Below are 16,846 nucleotides of genomic sequence, written 5' to 3'. Positions count from 1 at the left end.
TGTCGGCAGCAAACTCTTAATGATGTCCCACCTTGTCCTGTGGAGCCCAGCACATATAACCATATGACAGATTACGGCACAGAAACAGGCCATATCGGCCCTTTGAGTCTGTGCCAGTTCACATGAACAACTCCACTAGTTTTCCCCTCCAACACTCTGGCCACATCCCTCCAACACCCTGATATTCATGTACACATCCAACCTTCTCTTAAATGACAGAAAGGACCCTGCCGCAATTATCTCTTCTAAAAGATCATTCCATTCTGCCACCACTCTCTCAGTGAAGAAACATCCTCTAACATTCCTCCTAAAGTTTTGCCCCCTTACCCTGAACTCATGCCCTCTTGTTCCAAACTCCCCTGCCCTCAGGGGAAAGAGTCTACTCATGTCTAGTCTATCTATTCCTTTCATAATTTTGAATACCTCTATCATAACCCCCTTCAACCGTCTACGTTCCAATGAATAAAGTTGCTGTCTCCTTAATCTTTCTCTGTAATCTAGATGTTGTAAGCCACGTAACATTTTTGTAAATCTTTCCTGCACCATCTCCACGTTATCTATTTCATTCCTATATTTGGAGACCAGAACTGAAAACAATTCTCCAAACCTGGCCTCACCAATTCCTTAAACAGTGCAGCATCACTTTCCAGCTATACTCTAGTCTATGCTATGATTTACGAAGGCCAGCAGACCATATCTCAGGATAAGACCCACTGTCTTAACGTCCCTCATATGCAAGATTTTGCCTCCCATCTGCACAATTTCTGTGCTTTCTCCAAGGTTGATCTTGTCATGAGATACCATCAGATCCCATCCATAAGGAAGACATTCCTAAAACGGTGATTATTATCCCTTCTGGGCTTTTCGAATGTTTTAGGATGTGACTTAAGTTGAAGAATGGTGTTCAAACCTGCCAGCGGGTTATAGACACTTTGGACAGAGATTTAGAGTTCCCTTACATCTACTTGGATAACATCTGGTAAAAACAATCTCATCACGAATATGCTGTCCAGACCGACTATATATCATATTCAGGGTGACATTGATATTCATGAATTAGCCAGTATCCAGGCAATGGACCCCGATGTTCAGGCATACAGTATGGCCATTACTAACCTGGACATACAGCAGAGGGCAGCACAACTGGGTGGCCAACCTTACTTTGTGACATGTCTTTGGGCTACATTAGACCAATGTTTCCTGCATCTTGGAAGAAACACCTTATTGACCAGAGACACAGCTTATCTCATCCATACATCAGAACATATGTCAAGCTCATGTCAAATATATATGTATAGCATGGACTGAGAAAAGGTGTCATACAATGGGTTTGCACATGTACCTCCTGCCAGACTGCCAAGATTCAGTGCCACTCTAAGCCACCTCTTCAACATTTCCTGCCGGTATGCAGGCAGTTGGAACACGTGCATGTGGACCTGCTTGGACCATTGCCAGAATCTCAAAACATGAGATACATTCTAACAGTTGTAGAACATTTCACGCGCTGGCCAGAGGCCGTCCCGTTGCCATCCAGTGACACTGAGACAAGGGCCAGAGCATTCATCGTCAACTGGATGGCTAGATTTGGTTTTCCCACATTAATTCAGTCCGCGGAACACAATTCACCCACGTTCCCACTGGCAACTGAAGTCCACTTTTTAGGCCCGACTCACTGGTCCCAATTAGGTTGATGAGTTGCCATGCGTTCTTTTGGGAGTGCTCACAGCTCCAAAGTAAGATATGTTTGCATTGTCCGCAGAGATGGTTTATTGTACGGTCCTTACAGTTTCATGGGACATTCATTTCACAACCAACTCTGATCTGAATATCCTTCAGCAGCTTCGACATGGTATCGCTATCAGCAAAGCTTTTCCTACCCACTGGCTTGGATCCCTTTAACAGAATGTGCCCCACAACTCCTGGACGCTGATTTTGTTTTTGTGCGCAGACAGTACACAGGAGTGCTGTTACAACGACCGTATGAGAGCCTTTTCCGCGTGGTGAAGAAGGATGGATTTTAGTATACTTTGGACATTGGGGGACATTCTCAGCTGTTTAGTTTGGACAGACTGCACATGTGGATCCCGCTTCACCCATTCAGTGCCCCCATCCCAGACGATGAGGGTGTCCACCTAAGGTGCATGCAGCTGGTGTTTTTCTTTCTGGTGACGATTCTGGGGGTTGTAGCAGCTGTGAAGCGGGCCGACTGGGCAAGGTTCTTTGGCGGGCACATGAAATCATAAGGCAGACAGCTGGGTACTCATCCATTTAATTTACCGCATGCACGTGGTGCTGCGTCCCGAGGAACAGCACGTTGATCTGTGATTTCCCCTGCCGGAAGGTGCGGGACACTCACAGGGCTTAATTTAAAGCTCTGGTCCCGTGGATCGGCAGCAAACTCATAATGATGTCCCACCTTGACCCATGGAGCCCGGGACATGCTGTAAATAGAAGAAGCCTGACTAACCTGGTGTGTGTGTGTGTGTGTGTGTGTGTGTGTGTGTGTGTGTGTGTGTGTGTGTGTGTGTGTGTGTGTGTGTGTGTGTGTTGCTTTAGTAGCTCTATCGAAGTAGCCGCTACATAAATAAATATTTAGGAGGATTATCACACTTACAGGATACTTTTCATCCATCTAACAGCCTGTGGGAAGAAGCTATTCCCCAGCCTGTAAGTCCTGATTTTGATGATGGACGTGGTTAAAGATGCTGTTCACTAGATCAAAATGGTCTTTGCACTATTCCTTGAGCCCAATTTGAACAACACTCCTAGTAAATGTCATCTACAGAAAAAGGGAGAGCCCAGTGATCCTCACAACTCGGCATCATTCCTGTCTGATGCTTTACAGCAACTAGATCATCAAATGGTGCAGCCAGACAGGAGACTCAACAGCGCTCCTGTAAAATCTCAGGATGAGAGCCGTTGGCCTTGACCTCCTCAGCCTCCTTGGGAAGTGTAGGCACTTCCTGACCGATAAGGAGGTGTGATTGTTTTTTGTATTAATACGTGTGCTGTATGGATGGGAATTTTATGTGATTGTATTGTCCATTCTTGCTCTTTAACAATCTTTAGTGGATAGAAGTAGTCATTGTACTCTAGGATGTACAATCATGTACAGATTGTCTTTAAATAGCCATTTGGCCCAGATGTCTATTCAGTCCAAGAATACTTAGAATCACAGGCAGATTTTGAACAATAACACCATTCGTTCTTAAACAAACATTGGTTTTAATTTTCTTTAAACAGAAAAACAAACAGGATCAAACTTTAACTTATCTCTATTAATTTAACAGCCTTCCATTACCCCCTTCTAATTTTAAGTGCAGGTGTATTTAATGTGCATAAAGTTCTTTGACATGACTCCAAGTTCACCGGTATCTATCAATTCTTATACTGTGCACAGAATTCAACATTTATGAATTTTCACCAAGCTCTGGTGGTTAGAAGTAAATGTTTACCCTCCAGGAAGGCTCTTGTTGGTTTCAGAGAGGGATTTCATGCACATTGGACACACAAAGACTGATTCCCTCTGATCAGCCACTTTGGTGTCTTGCCAAAGAAACTTGACCCATCAGGGTTTTCCAAATGATAACCTCTTCTGCAGGTCACCATTGATTTCCTTTTGTTTCCCTTATTTCAGGTGAAACATCATTTCTAGCCAGCCATTTCCTCTTGTATGGACAACAAAGTTTTTCAACAGGTTGAACTGAGAACTCACAAACCGTCTTCAAAACAAGATGCCAGCTTGCCATTTCTCTCTCTATCTCTCTCTCTCTCTCTCTCTCTCAATTTTAGAAAAAGCCTATTTGGTCTCTCCTCTCTGCTTGCAAAACCACATGACCTTCTTAGAACAGCAAACTGGTACCAGCCAGATGATTGCACCAGACCCAAACTTCTGAGTCCATTCATCTGTTGCTTTAAAAACAATATTCCATTTACACCTCCTTTTGAAATTCTTTCACAAAAGTCTCCTTGTTTTGTCTTTGCAAAGGCTCTTGGCTCAGTCTCAGCAAAGCTCTTGCATTTTAAATAAGAGCTGTTTTGTGAAGTGGATGTATATGTTTGTGACCTAAACGACTCGTCCAATCCAACTCTTTCAAAAACATATCTATATACAATGTAAAATATATAATCTGTCACAGGACAGATGCAGCAGAAGAGCTGTGATAAAATCAATGGTGTCCTTGCAAAAAAAAAGTGGGAAGAGGTATAATCTGGTGAGTGGAGTTTGTAATAGTTTGAAACTTGAACCTCTCTCTATTTCAGGAGACAATTTACTGTCATGTAATTAAAAAGTGTCATATCACACAAAATTGCTTTTTTCCAGCTGTAAGACAGACAGACTCACCTCTGGCAGAAATTGCCTGAAATGCCTCTTGCAGTCAGAGAAAGACTGAGTGCTCCCCAACCCCCACCACCCTAAATGCTGGGCCAAGTCACTGATGGTCTCTGGATTCTCTTTCAATGCTCACAGACCATCCAAGTCATTGGCAATGTGAGCTCCAGTTTGGAACCTCTGACATAATTAGGAACAATTTAGCACTTATTCAATTCCCAAGTCTGATACCTGAAACACTTTTAGCCAGTTTTGACCCAGTCTCTAGCATTCCACAGCCTGGTGTGAGTTCCTTGACTTCTTTGTTCAGAAGCCCGCAGCCTGCGTGGGTTCCTCTCCTCAAGACACCAACAGCCTGCCACCTATGTGGGTCTTTCAGCTGCAGAACCCCTCACTGGTCTGCTTCCTTGGTCACTGACCCATGGATTGAATCCTCTGCTTCTGAGATGTTGGTGGGGTGTGGTCTTCCTGTTTTCTGGTGCCCTGTACTAGTCGTCCACTTCCCCAGATTTCACAGTGGCGAAGAAATCTAACAAAATTGTAACTAACAGGAGAATCGCACATGTCCAGAGGGATGGAAAGGGCATTATTACAAATTGAAATCTGATATTTGAATATTCAGGTGCCAAATTTGCAAAAGCATAGAGTATATATTTCTCAATCAATATGTAATTTTTTCCATAGGAATACAACTTTGAATTTTTGCATGTCATCTTGGCATCTGTAAAAATATATATATATATATCTGATTTCCAAATAAGTGCAATATATTTCCTCATCACCACTAACGTTAATTTAACAAATTTCAATTGATATATTTATATATTTAATTTGGGCCTTGTTCCTTCAATATTTCCTAATAAAATAAGATCAGATTCTGCGGAAAAAAATCTCCGATAACTTGTTCCATTAATATTGTAATTCTCCCCAAAAAGATCTTGCATTAGGACAAAGATAAGTTGAATGCAAGAAAGTTGCGACATCTTCACCACACCTAAAACATTGATCTGATAATTCTGATTTTATTCTATTCAATTTCTCTGGTGTAAGAAGTAACTGCAGAAGGAAAACTAGTTGTGAATTCCTTCCTCACTGCTGCAGTGTGGATCTCTAGTCAATACTTCCAGACTGCTGGGTTGAAGTGAATTAATACAACTCCCCTGGATCACGTGATCTCTATTGCCAAATCAGCTTCCTGTAGAGCTTTTCAAATCCAACTGCCTGAGTCACTTGACTCCAGGTGTAGCTTTCAGATAAAATCCTTGTTGACATCTGCTACATGACTGATGTAAAAACAATTACACTGAACTAATTTATGTCTTTCATTGAGATCCTTATATGGATCTCCCCATATTTGCCTATCAATTAAATTATTCAGATCCATTTCCCACCTTTGTCTCAACTTATGAACTCCTCATTTGAAAGTTCCTACTTGTAATAAAGAGGACATCATCAAATAATTTTTTTTAACAATTCCTCTTACAAGGAGTTCTATTTCAGTACAATATGGTTGGTCCGAACTTACCCTTCAAATATGCTCTTAGTTGGAAATAGCAAAAAAGAATGCAATGAGTTATATGATATTTATTTCTCAGTTGCTCAAATGGCATTAATTGACACCTTTCATGACAATCTTCAACATTTATAATCCCCTTACAAAATTCGCTATCCAGAAATTGATGATCCTTTGAAAAAGATACGAGGATTTTGAATCAAAGCCATTCTGGGTGATGTACATCCACTTACACCAATTTCATCATTTATTTTATTCCATATATTAATCAAATGTTTCAACAATTGTGTATCTTTATCACCAACTATTAATTTTGATTCCCACTTGTATATAAATTCTTCTGCTTTTCCCTCTCCGATTTTATTTGATTCTATTTTAACCCTTTCAAAAAAAGAAGCAAGAAATCTCATTTGAACTGCTCCATAACTATTTTTAAAATAAGGAAGCTGCAGTCCTCTCAATGCAGAATTTCCATTGGGTTATTTGTAACATGGGATTCAATCGGAAATGGGTTCACATGACATAAAACCACAATGCAGAATTTTTTTCTAAGAATGCAATACAAGAGGAGGGTTGTCTAGGTCTCCAGCAGGATATAGATCACAAGATATAGGAGCAGAAGTAGGCCCGTCGAGTCTGTTCCACCATTCTTCCACTCACCCACACTCCCGAGCTTTCTCCCCATAACCCTTGATTCCTTGACTAATCAAATAACTGTCAATCTCTGCCTTAATGATCTCACATCGGTTTCACGACCCACTGACAAAATCAATTTTTCCACATTTGTTTTAAATTGACACCCTTATATCCTGTAATTATGCTCTCCTGTCCGAGAATCCCTTTCCATGGGAAACATATTTGCCATATGTACTCTGTGCAAGCCTTCCAGCATTTGAAATGCCTCTGAGGTCCCCCTTATCCTTCTGTACTCCAACTAGTACAGTCGAAGAGTCGACAATTGTTCCTCATACACTAACCCTTTCATTCCTGATATCATTCCAGTAAATCATCTCTGACCTTCTCCAACACCAGCACATCTTTTCTCAAATACGGCACCCAAAACTCCAATTCTGATTGAATGGAAAGGGAATTCTCCAACGACACAAACACAACAGTGAAATGATATTATGTCTTGTTGATATTTACCACTCGGGAAGGTTCTTGTTGATTTTCAGATAGAGGTGTGTTGTTCAGAGAATCATTAATGTTTTTGTGACTCAACGAACCAGCATCTAAAGTCCGTTATCTCTTCACAAAAGCTTGATACATTTAGCATGGAGCAGAGCTGAGCCACGACTTTGCAGGTATTTAAGGGAGTGTGTGGGCAGGGTTTGTTCTGGACCAACAATTTCGCCAAATGACTCTGCTTGAAATCAAGATTCAAACCATTTTGAGGAATACAATAGGAATTGTTCAACAAGAGCCTGTTGTTCTCTGAGGAGTTTTCTTTCAATAACAGAAATAATTTTTTTTTAACAGCCCGTTAATATTCCTGATACAGATCTTTGAATTTAACTTTCAGGTTGCTATCTGTTGTTAACTTGGAGGCCTTTAATGGGGTGACTGGGTGGAATCTTTGCTTTAACCAAGCAGTTCTCTTGCAATTTTCCAGCTGTAGGATGCGATTCAGTTGCTTGCAAGTTTAGCAAGTGGGATTTTGATGTGAAATTGCAAATCGTAGCATCATTTTTGTGTTTAAAAATGCCAATGTGAAAATTTTAACTTTAGTCTTCTTGGTTTGCTTAAGTTTACAGAGGAGACGTTGGGTCAAGCTGAGAAGATAGAGTTGGATGCCCATTTGGTGAATCGGCTGGGCAAAGCATAAAGCACAAAATGAGGGTCTGAAAAATTAATGAAGGAGACTGAAGTGCCGTTGAACCAAACCCAGGTAAAGAATTTAATTTTGTGCTGTGTACTTAAGAGACTTAACGATTTGGGCTTTTAGTGGTGACCTATTTAAATGAACAAAATCTGATTAGAATAGAAGTTTATGGAATGTTTGGAAGTTGTCACAAAAAAATGGAGATATAAATTAGATGTTGTAATTAAGATAAATGAACAATACAATGAGCTTGGTGTCACAGTATCTGCCTCCCTCTACCATACATCACCGTTAAACCTTCTCCCCAATATGAACCTGATGTCAAAGTATCTGACACTGTTAATCGTACATCAATGTTAAACTTCTCAAGAATGTGAATCTTGTCTCAAAGTTTCTGCCTCAGTCTATCGTAGATCAACGTTAAACTTTCTCCCCCTGTGAACCTGGTGTAATAGAATCTGCCTCAGTCTACCGTCCATCAACGTTAAACCTTCTCCCCACTGTGAACATGGTGTCATGGTATATATCTCAATTTACATTATATCACCGTTAAACCTTCTCCACAACGTTAACCTGGTGTCACAGTATCTGCCTCAGTCTACCGTATATCACCGTTAAACCTTCTCCCCATGTGAACCTGGTGTCACAGTATCTGACACAGTTTATCGTATATTACTGTTAAACATTCTCCGCACTGTGAACCTGGTGTCACAGTATCTGACACAGTTTATCGTACATTACTGTTAAACCTTCTCCCCACTGTGAACCTGGTGTCACGTTATCTACCTCAACATACCGTACATCACCGTTAAACCTTCTCCCCATGTGAACCAGGTGTCACAATATCTGACACAGTTTATCGTACATTACTGTTAAACATTCTCCCCACTGTGAACCTGGTGTCACTGTATCTGACACAGTTTATCGTACATTACTGTTAAACATTCTCCCCACTGTGAACCTGGTGTCACTGTATCTGACACAGTTTATCGTACATGACTGTTAAACCTTCTCCCCACTGTGAACCTGGTGTCACTGTATCTGACACAGTTTATCGTACATTACTGTTAAACATTCTCCCCATGTGAACCAGGTGTCACTGTATCTGACACAGTTTATCGTACATTACTGTTAAACATTCTCCCCACTGTGCACCTGGTGTCACTGTATCTGACAGTTTATCGTACTTGACTGTTAAACCTTCTCCCCTCTGTGAACCTGGTGTCACTGTATTTGACACAGTTTATCGTACATTACTGTTAAACCTTCTCCCCACTGTGAACCTGGTGTCACTGTATCTGACACAGTTTATCGTACATGACTGTTAAACATTCTCCCCACTGTGAACCTGGTGTCACAGTATCTCACACATTTTATCGTACATTACTGTTAAACATTCTCCCCACTGTAAACCTGGTGTCACAGTATCTGACACAGTTTATCGTACATCTCGTTAAACTTTCTCCCCACCATGAACCTGGTGTCACAGTATCTGACACAGTTTATTGTACATTATTGTTAAACCTTCTCACTGCTGTGAAGCCAATGTCACAGTAACGATCTCATTCGTCCACACATCAGCATTAAACCTCTTTCCACTGTGAATCTGGTGTCACTTTGCCTGCCACATTTTATTTTACATCAGCGTTAAACCTTATTCCCATTGTGAACATGGTGTCATAGTATCTGTCACAGTTTATTTTACTTCACCATTAAATCTTATTCAAATTGTGAACCTGGTGTCACAGTATCTCACACAGTTTATCGTACATTACTGTTAAAACTTGTTAATGTTGTGAACCCATTGTCTCAGTATCTCTTATCAGTCGACCATACATCATCGTTAAACCTTTACACATCTGTGAATGGGTGTCACAGTATCTGACACAGTTTATCGTACATCTCGTTAAACTTTCTCCCCACTGTGAACCTGGTGTCACAGTATCTGACACAGTTTATTGTACATTACTGTTAAACCTTCTCACTGCTGTGAAGCCAATGTCACAGTAACGATCTCATTCGTCCACACATCAGCATTAAACCTCTCTCCACTGTGAATCTGGTGTCACTTTGCCTGCCACATTTTATTTTACATCAGCGTTAAACCTTATTCCCATTGTGAACATGGTGTCATAGTATCTGTCACAGTTTATTTTACTTCACCGTTAAATCTTATTCAAATTGTGAACCTGGTGTCACAGTATCTCACACAGTTTATCGTACATTACTGTTAAACCTTGTTAATGTTGTGAACCCATTGTCTCAGTATTTCTTATCAGTCGACCATACATCATCGTTAAACCTCTACACATCTGTGAATGGGTGTCACAGTATCTGACACAGTTTATCGTACATCTCGTTAAACTTTCTCCCCATGTGAACCAGGTGTCACTGTATCTGACACAGTTTATCGTACATTACTGTTAAACATTCTCCCCACTGTGAACCAGGTGTCACTGTATCTGACACAGTTTATCGTACATTACTGTTAAACATTCTCCCCACTGTGCACCTGGTGTCACTGTATCTGACAGTTTATCGTACTTGACTGTTAAACCTTCTCCCCTCTGTGAACCTGGTGTCACTGTATTTGACACAGTTTATCGTACATTACTGTTAAACTTCTCCCCACTGTGAACCTGGTGTCACTGTGTCTGACACAGTTTATCGTACATGACTGTTAAACATTCTCCCCACTGTGAACCTGGTGTCACAGTATCTCACACATTTTATCGTACATTACTGTTAAACATTCTCCCCACTGTAAACCTGGTGTCACAGTATCTGACACAGTTTATCGTACATCTCGTTAAACTTTCTCCCCACCATGAACCTGGTGTCACAGTATCTGACACAGTTTATTGTACATTATTGTTAAACCTTCTCACTGCTGTGAAGCCAATGTCACAGTAACGATCTCATTCATCCACACATCAGCATTAAACCTCTCTCCACTGTGAATCTGGTGTCACTTTGCCTGCCACATTTTATTTTACATCAGCGTTAAACCTTATTCCCATTGTGAACATGGTGTCATAGTATCTGTCACAGTTTATTTTACTTCACCATTAAATCTTATTCAAATTGTGAACCTGGTGTCACAGTATCTCACACAGTTTATCGTACATTACTGTTAAACATTCTCCCCACTGTGAACCAGGTGTCACTGTATCTGACACAGTTTATCGTACATTACTGTTAAACTTTCTCCCCATGTGAACCAGGTGTCACTGTATCTGACACAGTTTATCGTACATTACTGTTAAACATTCTCCCCACTGTGAACCAGGTGTCACTGTATCTGACACAGTTTATCGTACATTACTGTTAAACATTCTCCCCACTGTGCACCTGGTGTCACTGTATCTGACAGTTTATCGTACTTGACTGTTAAACCTTCTCCCCTCTGTGAACCTGGTGTCACTGTATTTGACACAGTTTATCGTACATTACTGTTAAACCTTCTCCCCACTGTGAACCTGGTGTCACTGTATCTGACACAGTTTATCGTACATGACTGTTAAACATTCTCCCCACTGTGAACCTGGTGTCACAGTATCTCACACATTTTATCGTACATTACTGTTAAACATTCTCCCCACTGTAAACCTGGTGTCACAGTATCTGACACAGTTTATCATACATCTCGTTAAACTTTCTCCCCACCATGAACCTGGTGTCACAGTATCTGACACAGTTTATTGTACATTATTGTTAAACCTTCTCACTGCTGTGAAGCCAATGTCACAGTAACGATCTCATTCGTCCACACATCAGCATTAAACCTCTCTCCACTGTGAATCTGGTGTCACTTTGCCTGCCACATTTTATTTTACATCAGCGTTAAACCTTATTCCCATTGTGAACATGGTGTCATAGTATCTGTCACAGTTTATTTTACTTCACCATTAAATCTTATTCAAATTGTGAACCTGGTGTCACAGTATCTCACACAGTTTATCGTACATTACTGTTAAAACTTGTTAATGTTGTGAACCCATTGTCTCAGTATCTCTTATCAGTCGACCATACATCATCGTTAAACCTTTACACATCTGTGAATGGGTGTCACAGTATCTGACACAGTTTATCGTACATCTCGTTAAACTTTCTCCCCACTGTGAACCTGGTGTCACAGTATCTGACACAGTTTATTGTACATTACTGTTAAACCTTCTCACTGCTGTGAAGCCAATGTCACAGTAACGATCTCATTCGTCCACACATCAGCATTAAACCTCTCTCCACTGTGAATCTGGTGTCACTTTGCCTGCCACATTTTATTTTACATCAGCGTTAAACCTTATTCCCATTGTGAACATGGTGTCATAGTATCTGTCACAGTTTATTTTACTTCACCGTTAAATCTTATTCAAATTGTGAACCTGGTGTCACAGTATCTCACACAGTTTATCGTACATTACTGTTAAACCTTGTTAATGTTGTGAACCCATTGTCTCAGTATCTCTTATCAGTCGGCCATACATCATCGTTAAACCTCTACACATCTGTGAATGGGTGTCACTGTATCTCACAGTTTATCGTACATTACTGTTAAACCTTCTCCCCACTGTCAACCTGGTGTCACAGTATCTGACACAGTTCATAGTATATCACTGTTAAACCTTCTCACAAATGTGAATCCCACTATAAAATAATACTCCCCTTCTAAGTCTCACTGTATTGAATCCCACCTATTTAAAAAATTCCAAAAATAGAGAAAAATCAATCCCAAAACAAGTTGCTCAAAAGTAGCAGTCCCCTAAAAATCTGGGTGTGGTAAAGTCCACAAGTGGCAGGTGACTAAAGGACTCAGTGTCACCCATCCCCAGTCAGACTTTTACAAAGTCCTGAAACAAAAACATTCAACCCAGTGATTCCAATCCCAATGATTGTTCTGGATCATCAATATCGAGAAGACTTTGCGTCAATTCAACTTTTTTCCCATTCTTTCCATATTTTCCAATCTTCCCATTTCCATTCCCATTGACCCTTCCTTTCGGTGACAATGGTGAAGATCGCCCATTTCCTCGTACATCTGGCAATGAATTTGCAAATATTAAAGCATCGTGGTCATTTTCAAAAAACTGAGATTGAAAATTCCCATAAAAATCTTTCAATACTGCCGCATAACTAAAAGCAAATTTATATCCCTTTCGCCACAATACTTCTTAGGCTGAATTAAATTCTCGGTCTCTTCTGATAATTTCTTGACTCAGATCTGCATTAAACAAACCCTATTATTTTGAACCATCAGTGGATCCTGATTTTCCCGTGTTTTCTGCACCACCAATCGAAGGATCACCTCTCTGTCTTGATATTTAAAACAGCGAATCAAAACTGCTCGTGGTAATTGGCCTGGAAACGGTTTCTTCCTTAACGCTCTGTTTGCTCGATCTAATTCCAGTCCATCCGGAATGAATTACCTGCCCTACACTTCTGGGTTCCATTTCTTCAAAATCTTCTCCGGATCCGAACCTTCCATATCTTCCGGAAGACCTACTATCTTAACATTATTTCTACGACTTTGGTTTTCTAATGTCAAACTTCAATAATTCCTTCTTCTGAATCCCCCAATCTACAAAAGGATCTTCCACTATTTCCATTTTACCTCTATTACGCTCCACTTGACTCTTGCATTCAAAAAAGCCTCCACAATCTTTTTAAAATGATCTTGCACAGTATCCACTGATCGTGTCCATCTCGTAACATCACTCTTAACTACATTAATATCTTGCTTCATGAAAGTTATTTCTTCACACACAGTGTTCATTTGAGTTTTCATTTCCAAAAATCCTTGAGTCATCTGATGAGTCATCTGCATTGACATATTTGACATAACTTCCATGAGCTGAGCAATCCCTTCCAGAATTGGAAACACAGAATCCAGTCCAGGATCCATAACCTCCATTTGAGGCCGACCTTCTTTTGCCTCAGTCCCCAGTTCTTCAAGTTCTAATGAAGTTGAGCATCCTCTTCCTCCATAGCAATAGGTCCTCTTCCGGTGCTGCTGCAGGTCTGGACACCCGACAACAGTGTGCCGACCTCGTCAGTTCACCGTCGCTCAGGCTCCCCCACAGCCCACACCTTCTCCAAAGGTTTGTGGACCCTCGACGCACTGTGCATGCCTGGTAGGGCCACCGACTGCGCAGGTGCGTCTTCTGATGCTACACTGTACCTCTCCTGACCACCAGGCAATGCTGCAGGCTCACGGGCCTGTCCTCACTCAGCTGGCCCGCCCTCACGCCTGTGTTCTGCTGGCCCGCCCTCACGAGTGCATGAGTCGAAACCGCTGAACACATCACTGAGCTGGCGCCATCCTGCGATAGCGCAAGTGGTACCGACGAGATACTTAGCCGGGCAGGAGTCCTCTGAGACTTGGGGACTCCAGTTGACAACTCCGTTGCTTCAACTTGAACTAGGCCTCGATTCTTCAACACTTTGTAAGGTAATTTCTTCTGTAACTGAGTTTTCGATTTTTTCACATTTGCAGCCATTTCGATCCTCCACTATTCCAAAGTCTATAAACAGTATTTTTAACCACTTTTACAACTTTTAAAATCAAGCATTTAATAGTCTAACTGGGGAAGGGTGGAACCACACGTCTACCCATCAGTGCTTAAATATATTAATAATGAAATCATGAAGTTTCATCTCTTTGTGACTGACAGAGATAATGAAAACCTAGACAACAACAAATGGCAGATTTACCACAGGACAGAGTTTCACCTGATGAATTCCCATTTACATCCGTGGAAGTTGATTATTTTGGTCCTTTGCAAGTAAAGTGAGGACGAAGTGTTGAAAAACGATATGGAGTTATTTTCACGTGTTTGACTATGAGAGCAATTCATATTGAAGTAGCGTCATTGTCTGATACAGACTTTTTTATTAATGTTGTTTGGCGTTTTATTCCTAGACGTGGTCAAGTAAAATAATTATGTTCTGATAATGGATCTAACTTTACAGGAGCTCAACTAGAATTATGAAAAGTTATTCAAAATTGGAATCAACATAAAATTCATGATGCATTATTTCAGAAAGAAGTTAATTGGATATTTTATCCACCCATAGTTATGGGTGTGGTACGGGTAAGGGTTAGTTGGTTGTGGAGAACGTTTACAAAGGTCAGTCCAGCCTTTATGGGCCAAAGGGCCTGTACTGGGCAGCAATGTTTGATGTTGTAATGGATGCGGAAGCTCTGGGAAGGGGTAAGGGAGGGACTGGCCAGGAAGTCTGCAGATGCTGGGTCCGAGGGCAATGCACAAACATGCTGGGGAAACTCATGGATAGTTTTCTGAGGAGCAGGTCCTGCATCACGAGTCAAATTGAGTATTTCGAGGAGATGTCAAAGGAAATAGATGAAGGTAAAGGTGTGTATGCGCTGCATGTGGATTTTAGTAAGGTGCTTGACAAGGTCCTCACAGTGGCCTCATTTAGAATGTCAGGAGGCATGGGATCCATGGAGCCTTGGCTGTGTGGATTCAGAATTGGCTTATCTGCAGTAAACAGAGGGTAGTAGTAGATGGAACAATGACTAGTGGCTCTCCAAAGGGATCTGCTCTGGGACCCCTGCTCTTTGTGATTTTTATGAATGATGATGGGAGTGAAAGGGTGGGTACGTCAGGGGATGACACAGAGGTAGAGATGTTGTAGACAGTGTAGAAGGTTGTCATAGGTCATCCAGTTTTCAGATAATTGGCAGATGGAGTTCAATCCTGTAAATACAGATGTACTTAAATAAGCAACTGGTCCAGGTTTATTTCCAGAGTCATTTTCAAGGGCACGAATAAAAGTTATTCCAAAGAAGGTTGGATACCCATAAAAGTAGCTTCATATAGACCAATTTCTTTATTGAATGCGGATTACAAGAACGTGAGGGCAGAGCACTTGGTTAGTGACAGGATTATGAACAGTGTGCAGGACAGAGAAATATTTAGATCCTGCTCCATTAATCGCTCAATGTTGCTATGAAAATTGAGTGGGAGTTTAAGATGGTGTATTGTGTGCTGGCCTTCAGGAGTCAGGGGATTGAGTTCAAGAACTGAGAGGTAACGTTGCAGACCACACTTGGAATATTGTTTGCATTCCTGGAGCGAGAATACCAGAGGACGTCTAAATAGGGAGGGAACTTTAGTCAAGATGTGAGGGGTATATTTTATTCACACAGAAAATAGTGGGTGCCTGGAATGCATTGCCAGGGGTAGTAGTGGAGGCTGGTCCATAAAAGGCATGAAAATGATTTTAATATGGGGTCAGGAATAAATGAAAAACAGAAGGTACTGGTGTGAGGGAGGAAAGGGTAATATCGTTGTGGGGTAGGTTCATATGGGTCAGCTGAAGGGATTCAACCAATCCATCTATGATTTGTCCAGCATTTGCTGCCATGTCGTGGTGAACCAGGGTGTTGCCTGATGGAGACACGGTGCTTTGAGCTCTGCAGAGATAGATCGTGGTTTTCTCCAAAACACACTTCCTCAGGTAAAGCAGAGGAAGGGGGAAGGCCCTAGTGTGCAGGGGTAGGGAGGGGGGTGATAGGGGAAGAGTTGGGACCCTCCAAAGTCATCGTGATCAGGCTTTGCAGACAGCATCTCTATCACCCATATTTCTCTTCCCAGGAGAAGGAGCGATCTCAGAGACAAGACACAAGTCCAGAAGAACCTCATATCCCAGCTGATCAGAGGTCAGATAACATCATGATGTCCTGAATTCCTCCCCCTTCTTCTCCCTCTGGCCCTGCCAACCCCATTCCCTGCATCTTCCATGTCCCTTCACCCACCCCCCCTTCTCCCCTACCCCTCCTCGATCCCAACCCCCTCCCGCTCACCTTGCCCTTCCCTCACACCTCTGCCCTAACCCCAGCCCTCCTCCCTTCACCTCCCCTTCCCCCTTCCAACCTTAATCTAGGGGAAGGAGGGGTAGGGGAAGGGGGTAGGAGAAAGGGGGTAATGGAAGGGGGTAAGGGTAAGAGTAAGGGGTAGTGTTGGGGGTGTGGGTATGGGTGAGGGGTATGGTTAGGGGAAGGGGATAGGTGTAGGGGATAGGTGTAGGGGATAGGGGTAGGGTTTACGTTTGGGTTGGGGAAGGTGGGTAGAGTTAGAGTTAGAGAGGGCTGGGATAGAGGTAGCATTATGGTTAGGGTTAGGAGACATGGGCTCGGATTAGGTGTAGGTTAAGG

At 41.7% G+C, this 16,846-nt stretch overlaps 1 long non-coding RNA gene across 1 annotated transcript in view; it reads left to right on the top strand.

Annotated features, from left to right (window-relative positions):
- The window catches only part of LOC138746355 (uncharacterized), a 34,698-nt gene extending 18,173 nt beyond the window's left edge, over positions 1 to 16,525 (top strand). Inside the window, exons 3-4 of the long non-coding RNA XR_011346896.1 lie at positions 7,594 to 7,734; positions 16,287 to 16,525. This is a non-coding gene — a long non-coding RNA (uncharacterized lncRNA). The remainder of the gene's footprint in view (positions 1 to 7,593; positions 7,735 to 16,286) is intronic.
- Positions 16,526 to 16,846: the final 321 nt, after the last annotated feature.

The sequence above is a fragment of the Narcine bancroftii genome, chromosome 11 (genome assembly GCF_036971445.1).
Source record: "Narcine bancroftii isolate sNarBan1 chromosome 11, sNarBan1.hap1, whole genome shotgun sequence".
NCBI classification, from domain to species: domain Eukaryota; kingdom Metazoa; phylum Chordata; class Chondrichthyes; order Torpediniformes; family Narcinidae; genus Narcine; species Narcine bancroftii.
The sequence above is the reverse complement of the archived record's forward strand: the minus strand, read 5'-3'. Positions and strand labels throughout refer to the sequence as shown.